This window comes from Enhydra lutris, unplaced genomic scaffold (assembly GCF_002288905.1).
Source record: "Enhydra lutris kenyoni isolate GAN:26980312 unplaced genomic scaffold, ASM228890v2 scaffoldscaffold61, whole genome shotgun sequence".
Taxonomy (NCBI): domain Eukaryota; kingdom Metazoa; phylum Chordata; class Mammalia; order Carnivora; family Mustelidae; genus Enhydra; species Enhydra lutris.
The window spans coordinates 4,314,885-4,325,053 of NW_019154145.1; positions in this window are offsets into that span (position 1 = coordinate 4,314,885).

Consider the following 10,169-nt stretch of genomic DNA (forward strand, 5'->3'; position numbering starts at 1 on the left):
TCTTAAGCTATTTAATGAAGCTCTAACCCTGGGCCTACCTCCATTTCTAAGTTTGAATTGATGAATTAAAAGAACAGTTGAGGGGCACCTGGGTGGCTCGGTTGGTTAAGCGTCTGCCTTCAGCTCAGATCATGATCCCAAGGGCCTGGGATGGAGCCCTGTGTAGTGCGCTCTGCTCAGCAGGGAGTCTGCTTCTCTCTCTTCCTCTGCCCCTCTCCCGGTTGTGCTCTCTCTTTCAAATAAATAAAATCTTTAAAACTAAATAACTAAATAAATAAATAAGCAGTTGAAACCCAGGCATTATCTGCTTCATGATATGTTAACAAGACAAAATGCACAGGCTGCCTAAACAGTAGTTTTGAAAAAAAAAATAATAAGAATGATGTTTATTCAGATTTTACGATGCTCTGGAAAATTATTAAATACATATATTTTGAAGCTTTATCTGATGTTTCCAAGCCAGTTTCTCAGAAGGCTGTGCCACGTTGGTGTTTACACACTGATCAACAGAGCATGAAAATTCCTAGCTCCTTGACCCTGTGGCAGTATTGTGATACCTCAGCAAAAAATTTCTAAACAGACTCTTGGACTATCACCCTCCTTTTCTAGCATGTACTATCCACAGTACAAGAGGCTGACTAACGCTGTCAGGTTAATTTCTGGATTCTGACTCTGTTAATCTTTTCCTCTCCTCTCCTGCCTAAATCGGGTACATTAAAGCATTTCCTTCCTCTCTCCTCTCAAAAAGGCACTGGACTCCCAGGAAGTCTATTCCGCCTTCCACCTTGCTTACACATCAGAGACGGGCATGACACGTTTGCTAACTACACACACCGTGGCCATCTGTGCAATCCATCCCAATATGAAATCAACACGCTGCACATCTGAAACACGCAGTGGTATACGCCAATGATACCTCAATAAAAATTACGTTTCTGTGGGGCGAGAAAGAAAACGCACATTAAAAATGAAATACCACTTTCATGAGTCTGTTTAAATTGTGTATTCCCTTAAAAGATCAGCTACAGAGATGGTGACGTGAACGTAGTGAATGAAGATTTCACTGCGGAAACAATGCATACACGGGGTATGAAACTCCGAATGTTGACTATTACTGTGACAGTTATTATTTCATTGTGATTTTGGTCTCTGTTCTCGAGTACCCAATTTTTAAGATCCCTAAATGCTAATGTATTGTTTTTGAAGAAACAGATTAAAATTTATTTTAAAAGTCCCTGGGTTTGTAGATTTTATTGCGTCATTGGTCACAACGGACTTGCCAGCAGGTACCCAGCCTGACCGGATTTGGAATCCCCAAACGCTCTCTCAGCCTGTCCCCTTCTGGCCTCCTCTGCTCAGACCTCTCCCGTCATTACCCTCCGACTTCTTGCCTTGGCCCCACTACCTAGAATGGCTCCATCTCTGCTTGCTGAGTTTAGAAATTCTTCCAAGACCTTCGAGCTCACCCAAAGTCAGCTCAGCAACTGGCACCTTCCCCTTGGGTTGTATAGTTCATACCAGGGATTGTTCAATTATGAAACGCTTGTGGGTATTTTCTGGGCTTTGATACGGACTGCTGCCTTGATTCAGGACCTGAAATTCCTATGGGTACTGATTCTCAAAGCTCTCAAACCTCAGTTCCTATTTGCCTGATTTCTCCCTATTATTTAAATTTCCTTTAGCCAACTGCTTTAATAAAGTAACTGTCAACATAGTATAAGATATTAGTGGTCGACAATACCTCACCCTGTAAGAAACGTTCAGTTGGAAACATGACGAGCTCATACTTCTAAAATTCTATTTAAGATACTGTTTCTGGTCCTGTCTCTCCTAAGGGAGGCAAACAGGATCCAGGAGCGTCTCCACCTACCCACAATTCTCATGTGTGATACCAGTGACCAGAGTTTACTCGCTAGCTCTGTTTCCTCTGAAAGTAAATCTGCCTTCTGAGAGAGTAGATATTTGTATCTTGCATCCTGAAAATTCAGCACAGAACTGAAACCAGAACCGAGGCAATCGAACATCGGAAATCGAGGCTTACCATGCCAGCAACAACACTGATAAAACAAGGTATCCAAGGAAGGAAGCCTGTCATACCACCTGTGACACTTTGAAAATGAAAATAACATTAACATCGTTATTTGGAAGAAACTGGTTCTATGAAAAGCCATGAGTTTGCAATGAGAGTGAAAAAGAGGAAATTAGTATAAAGGTTAGGAAAAGGCAGTTGAAATATTAAAGTAGGACGAACACAGATAAAATATGTTGAATTTGTCACTGGTTTTACTAAGTGAGGGAAGGCAAATGGACGTGACTGTTTTTTCCATGGCAGGTGATAGAACAGAGCTCTGATCTTCTCCATCTGTGCAAGCAGGACATGGAGGCAAGCCCAGCAGCTCTGAAAGGCCGCCAAGTGGGAAAGATGGTGGCAGGCGGTGGGCAGAAGTGTGCCAAGCACAGGAACAATGGATCCACCAGTGGCTGTACAAGTGGCACGTCCGTGCTCTGGTGCTCAAGAACAGAAAGAGCTTCACAGTGAGGAAGAGAGGCGATGACCTCCCATGGATGTCATAACACTGGTAAACGGAACCCCTAAAAGGCAGGTCCATTCATGAGACACCAGGTTGCAAAAATACTAAAACCTGTAAGGAAGGACAAAAAGCGCAGGCACTTTTCCAAGTGTGTAGAAAATAAGGAGGTTACCGTAAAAAAGGAGGTCATTTTGGTGATCAGTGGCTTGGATTTGAATCAACTGGGGAGAGACAACCGTATCAGGGCCCTAACCAAAGATAAATTTATCATCCAAATCCCGCCATTTAGGCTAATTTTTTGGTTCCAAAACATTTTACTTCTGAATACTAAAAGTTGGAAGTCACATAATTTTCAAGTATCTTGAAATATTATCCATCTTTTGGATTTTCCAGCCATTAAAAAACATGTCTAAGTCATTTTCAGCTTGTTGGCAATACACACACAGGCAGTGAGCCCTGCCACTTTGTGGGTCTCTGCTCCATAGCATTAGTGACATTTCTAATATCTACAATTATCTTTCTATCGATGAGGTCTTAATTGTGATAAAATCTGCATAGCAATGATGATCATTTTGACGGTCCAGTGCGATTAAATGGATTCACAACATTTTGCAACCATCAGCACTAATTCTATGCAAGACATCTTTGTCATCCCCAACAGAACTCTGCACCTGTCCAAAAATTTCCTTCTGGCTAGTTCACTACCGAAGTGTAGAAACACAACTGATCTTATCCTCACAGTAATTGGCATCAAACGCTGTATAGCATTTCCCACCGCTTTTCTTTCCTTTCCTTATATCCCTTATATTCACTATAACACACCTGCTAATTTCAAATACTGAAGAGCTCTGATGGCCAAGGACCAAAGGAAAGCTGGTTTCCTGTGAACTTCAAAGCAGTGATTCTCAAAGCGGAGTCACAAAACCCACGGAGGCCCCTGCAGTCCCTTTCTGAGGCACAAGAAAAAGACTATCTTCATGATACCAAGGTGCTCTTTTCCTTTTTTATCCTCATTATCTCATATGTCTACAGTGGAGTTTTCCAGAGCTTTACGTGGTGTGGGTTGTTGTACCAGATGGAATGCAGAAGAGGATTGGATATTCCAGCTGTCTTCTGTTTGGTCACTCATTCAACTTTCAAAAAATATCATACAATATCACTCTTGATCCCTAGTAGGCTTTTGCTTGGGAAAATATTTTTATTTTTCATAAAATGTCCTCTTCATGTTTCTGTATCATAGGCTTGTGATGTTTTAAAGGAAGCAACACATAAATATTTAACCTTTCCTCAGCTTGATTTCCAATATAGTACGCTACAAATGCCAAACTCACAGAAGCAGAGAGTGGGTTCATGCTTGCCAGGCTGGCGCTATGTGGGGGAGAATGGGCGAGGGTGGTAAGGGGGCACAAACTTTCTTATGTCAAATGAAAACGTTCTGGAGATCCAAACAGTGTGGTGACTCTAGTTAATCATGCCGTTTTGTACCCTTGAAAATTGCCAAGATAGATAATGTTAAAAGTTCTCACCACCCCTCCCCAAAAGAAACTGTGCAAAGTGGTAGATGTAGTAATTAACCTTGCCACAGCAATCATTTTGCAACACATATACAAATCAAATAATGACACAGCCTTAAATTTACACAAGGTTACCTATCAGTTACATCAATAAACTAGAAATGTATACAGAAGTTAAATTATCTTAGAAGATGCAGTGTGAATTTTCCAAGAACAGCAGCGATTTTCTGTACTATAAGATGCTACAATCATTTTACTGAAATCTAACTTTTTTAAAAAAAGTTGTCTTACTGTGAAAATAGACATACTTTAGAATTCATTAACTAGAGTACAATTGTCCTAAAGGATGCAAATATAATGCAAAAGAAAAGAATTACTAGAATACACTAGAGACTTCTGTCATTGACTAGGTACAAGACAAATACACAAACCTTACACAAAAGCACCAAAAAATGGAAATGAACAAAATATTGCCTGCATTCCAATCATAACAACTTCAAAATACTTAGGAACAAATCTAACAAGAGTAATGGAGCTTCTACGGAAGAAAAAAATAAAACATATTTGAAAGCATAGAATAATTTCTGAACAAGTGAAAATATATGCTATGAGAAATTTTTGGACAGTTTATTAAAATTTAAATTCTCATAAAATAATGTATATACCCAAACAATTATGATTCAAATTCCTCAAGAATTCTAACTTTTAAAATCATATACAAATTTTTCTGGTATATATATTAAAAAAATTAAGGCCAGAGAGAAAATTCACAGAAATTATCAGTGATGGACATCTGCTTGACCGGATCTCAGAACTTATTACTAAGCCAAGATTCCCTAAATAATCATATTGGTGCTCATCCATCAAAAAGAATGAAATCTTGGCATTTGCAAATATGTGGACAGAACTAGAGGGTATTATGCTACGAAATAAGTCAATCAGAGAAAGACAATTATCATATGATCTCACTCATATGCGGAATCTAAGAAACAAAACAGATGAACATAGAGGACGGGAAGGAAAAATAAAAGAAGACGAAATTGGAGAGGGAGACAAACCATGAGAGACTCTTAACTCTAGAAAACCAACTGAGGGTTGCTGGAGGGGAAAGGAGGTGGGGGATGGGTAACTGGGGGATGGGCATGAAGGGGGACACGTGATGTGATAAGCCCTGGGTATTGTATAAGACTGATGACTCACTGACCTCTACCTCTGAAATACAGTATGTGTTAATAATACAGTATAAGTTAATTGAATTGATTTTAAAGAAATAAAAATAAAATTAAATAATAATTGTATTGGTATAAGGTTACACAAAAATTCTCGTGGAACAGAGTAAAAAATTTAGAATTAAATTTTATTTATATGAGAATTTAAGATATGATTAATGAGGGGGGTATAATCCAGAGGAAGGTAATGAATTATTCAGCACAGGATACTGGAAAAAAGTGCCTATCCACCTAAAAGAAAATAGGACTGGATTCCCTTCTTATACTATATATGTAAATAATTCTAGATACACAAATGATATAAAATAGAAAAAGGGAGAAGAAAAATATTTACAAGAAACTCCAAGGCATGGTCTTGTGTACAAGATGACTTTGTTAAGGAGACCAGAAAACCAAATGCTATGAAAAAAGAAATAAACATTGTTGAACATACAAACATCAAAACTTTGCACAGCAAAGTTCACTTTCATCAGAGTTAATAGGCAAACAATAAATCTGGAAAATATTTATCACCTGGATGAAAGGGAGCTTATCTATATAACCTCAAAGAGCTCTTAGAAATTGGCCAGAGGGGCACCTGGGTGGCTCAGCGGGTTAAAGCCTCTGCCTTTGGCTAGGGTCATGGTCCCAGGGTCCTGGAATTGAGCCCCTCGTCGGGCTCTCTGCTCAGCAGGGAGCTTGCTTCCACCTCTCTCTCTCTCTGCCTGCCTCTCCTCTCTGCCTACTTGTGATCTCTGCCTGTCAAATAAATAAATAAAATCTTTAAAAAAAAAAAAAAGAAAGAAAGAAATTGGCCAGAAAAAGACAAATAGTTTCCAAACATGTTGAAGAGGACAGATGGCACAGAAGAGCGAGCCAAACATCCCCAGAGATAAAGGACATTCTGATTCACCAGCCGTTAGGGAAAAGCTCCACTGAGTCATGACAGATGTCAGCTTGAAGCCATCCCAGGAGCAGAAATGAAAGTGCCTCGTGCTGTTCATCCTGGGTGGGAGCGAGGAGAAGAGCGCGATCTCGTCTGCTTCGAAAAGGTACTGACAACTGCATTTGCAAAGGAGCCCAGCAGCAACGACTGAAACTGAAAGCCAAGAGAGGGAGAGAGAGAAGGACAGTTTAAAGGTCATTTCATACTCACAGCGGCAAAAGGGTGCACAGCCTGCCACTCGGGGCACTCGGGGGGAGCCCTGGGGTTGCAACCATATGATGGGCAGAGCCATGGACACCAAGAGCTTATATTGTGGCTTTCCAGAAAGGATCAGGCAAGGTGAGCAGGCTTGGGATTGGCTGGCTCCACTAAACATTAAACAGTGTTCACTGTGACCAGCAGGGCACTGTGACCAGCCTGGAGCTATTTGGTGCCTCGACACAATTCTGGATGGGCCAAGGTCTACCAAGAAACACCAAGTTCCCATTTTGTGGGTGTTAAAATGTCAGCTTACCAAAATTTAAAGTCTGCTTGGGGTGCCCGGTGGGTTCAGTCGGTGGAACGTGCGACTCTTGATCTCAGGGCCATGAGTTCGAGCCGCACATTGGGCGTAGAGACTACTTTTAAGAAAATAATGATAAAGTAGAATAAAGTACGTTTACATAGTTGGCCCCATTATACTGTAGCATCCCATGGCCATTAGGTGCACTCGGGGAATGGGGTGGAGATCGCCAGGGAGATTTCGGTAGTCGAGTGACAGAAGACACTTGGAGGGTATAGGGTGAGATCTGGTCACCATGCATCCATAGCAGGGAAGAAAATCACAGCACGGGTCTCTTCCTAGGATGGTAATTACGAGCCCTTGACACACATCCCAGAGCTGGGCAGCCCCCTGGGCGAGTATGAAAATAAATCCATGACACACTGGGAAATGTTCAGGGCCTAGAGTGACACGGAAGGAAGGGAAAGTACGTGAAACTTGCTTTAGGGACAGTAAGTCCCTCACAGGGTGACTCTGCCCACATCATTCCTGCACATGTAACAGGAGGTTCTGACAATTTTCCAGACACTTCCATGGTCAGCCTGGGTGAAGCCAAGAACTACATCATTTCAGCAAGTGAGGCTTGTCCTTGATTTAAGAGGCCAATGGCTGATGGTTGTCTCCATCATTCGAGTGATTAAAGCCTTAGACATTTGCCCTTTGGGCTCTGCAAGTTTTGGCTGCCATGCCCTCCTCTTTGGAACAGGCAACACCACTTCCTGAGGAATCTACCTTCACTGGGTGAACCATCCTTCCTCCCTGGATGAGTCCTACACCTGGCATTGGCAGAAGGATGCTGGCCAGATGCAGGTGGAGATCCCGGAGTGATGAGGGAACCAGGGAATGGCAGCGGATCCATGAGAAAGGGGGTCACAATATGGCGGCATGGAGGGTGAGGGGAGGCATGAGCTCCACAGAACAGCCCAATAGGCTGGCTTCTACAGTGATTATGGGAGAGGGTGACGTTAAGGGAAGTCCATGATAGAGTCAGGAATGGAGGAGGACAGTAGGTGGGAGACCACAGACACAGACTGTGTCCAACGGGGACAGTCCTCTGGGGGGCATGGGAGCAATCAATGGGAGCCTGGACGGGACAGAGAGCTCCATGGGAGGAGAGCAGGTGGGCCTCAACAGGGGCTGTCCACACCCACGTAAGTACCATCCCCCGTCACGACATCGGTGGGCTAATGAGTGCAGGGCAGGGTCGGTAAAGTCTGCTGGGACAATGGGTGGTACCTGCTGGTATCATTGGGCTTGAGATCTGGACTTGGAAACATCGGGGAGATCTCCAGGATGGCAAAAGTCTGACTTGCTTGTGGAGCTGTTTCCGAGTCTGACAACACAGCTTTTTACAGGAAGCACGTAGGAGGCTGCTGTACACGGAGCCCGTGTACCAAGGACAGTTGGTAAACAGCACACAGTTTGCTCAGACAGGTACGCTGGACATTAAGAGTGCGGGTGGGTCTCTGTAGGCACTGTGGGCTCCTCTGCAGTCACCACCCGCCTAGGGACCTGGCGCCATCCGAGACATCCATCTTCTGCCTCATGTCCTGTGTTTTTTTTTGGGGGGGGGGTCCCTCTGAGCTGTCCCCGGCCACACACAGCAGCAAGCAGGTCTGCCAACGCTGGGGAGGCGCGCCATCCGTTTCCAACGGCAAAACATCCAATTGTCCGTGGGCACGTTTGATGGTCCTGAAGCTCCAGACCCTCCTTAGGTCAGAGGATTTGAGGCTGAGCGCTTCAGACCCGATGGAGACACGACCAGCTGGCTGACGGGTGTGCTGGAGAAATCTGTTTCTTGCTGAGTTTGTGGCCACTCTCCCAGGAGCTGTGCTGGTCCCAGGGAAAGCGGGGGCGGTCACGGTGTAGGGCGCTCTTTGTCTGCATATCCCAGGAGGACGATCGGTGTGGGGTTTGGGGGCTCCACAGACAGCATGGGAACTTCTGCCTGGTCATTTCCAGGTATGGTTAGCATTCACAGGGGCGTCCGTCATCTGCTCTCTTCCTGGGCCGCCCCAGTCCTGCGGTCAGCCCTGGGCAGCTGTTCCTATTTCCTGCAAGGGGTCAGAGGATGCTTTAGGGTTCATTGCGCGGCCTTTCTATCCTGTGAGTTCTGCCACAGTTCCTGGGACGGGGAAAGCAGATGGGCTTTTCCCGAGGGTCCCACAGCCGGGCCATCGGGGGCCCCACAGGGGGTTCTATTCCTGGGTCATAGGATGTGACCCGCTTCAGTCCTGTCACAGATCCTGTGGGAGGATGGATGATGAAAAGGAAGAAGAAGGGAGAAGAGTGTGAGGAGGTAAAGAGAGAAGTGGAATCTCGGTAGACATGGAATCCTTTCACGTCTCCTTCGGAAATTAACAGGGGGCCTGTGGCAGCTTGCTGAAGTCGGTGTGCATTTTTTTAAGGTCTCTCGGTCTAGATCTTAACAGGACCAGGGCCTGAGGCAGGAGAGAGACCCGTTCAGCATTTCAGGGGGCCATCTGCCTGATTATAACTTAAATAGCATTCCTTTTTTTTCTCATGTTATGTTAGTCACCGTATAGTACATCATTAGTTTTTGATGCAGTGCTTCATGATTCTTTGTTTGTGTAGAACACCCAGTGCTCCATGCAATCCGTGCCGTCCTTAATACCCACCACCAGGCTCACCCATCCCCCCACCTTCTCCCCTCCAAAACCCTCAGTTTGTTTCTCGGAGTCCACAGTCTCTCACAGTTCGTCTCCCTTTCTGATTCCCCCCCTTCATTTTTCCCTTCCTTCCCCTAATGTCCTCGGTGTTATTCCTTGTGCTTTACAAGTAAGTGAGACCATATGATAACTGACTCTCCCTGCTTGACTTATTTCACTCAGCGTGATCTCCTCCACAATCGCCAAACTGTGGAAAGAGCCGAGACGCCCTTCAACAGACGAGTGGATAAAGATGTGGTCTGTATGCACACTGGAGTATTACTCAGCCATCAGAAAGGATAAATTATAATCCTTTACGGAGGCCGTTAACTGGCACCTCGAAAGCCACGGCCACTGAGAAGTCCACCAGATGCTATGTTCTCATTCCCAGGCTTATCCGGGTGCAAAGGGAACCTGGAACACAGTCTGTAATGTCTGGGGCACCAAACGTTAACAATGTAGATTGAGACCTGTGGTGTGGGGTCCACACCGGCATGCACTACCCTGGGGTGTGTGTCCTCCACGGTAATAGCATAGGGCAGGGCGCCAGAGAGGGCCAGGGGACCCATACGACTGATGTGCCATGGGGAGTAAGGTGCCCGGCTGTGGGGAATCGGGGAATAGCTCCTCATCAAGTCTCCAGTCCCCAGTGTCTACTTATCAGAGACAGAAGACAGTTACCAAGTTATGTCCGGGGGATACCACTATGGCTGGAAGTCCCATGAGCCTAGAGGACCACAGCAGACGCAAGGCAGAGTGT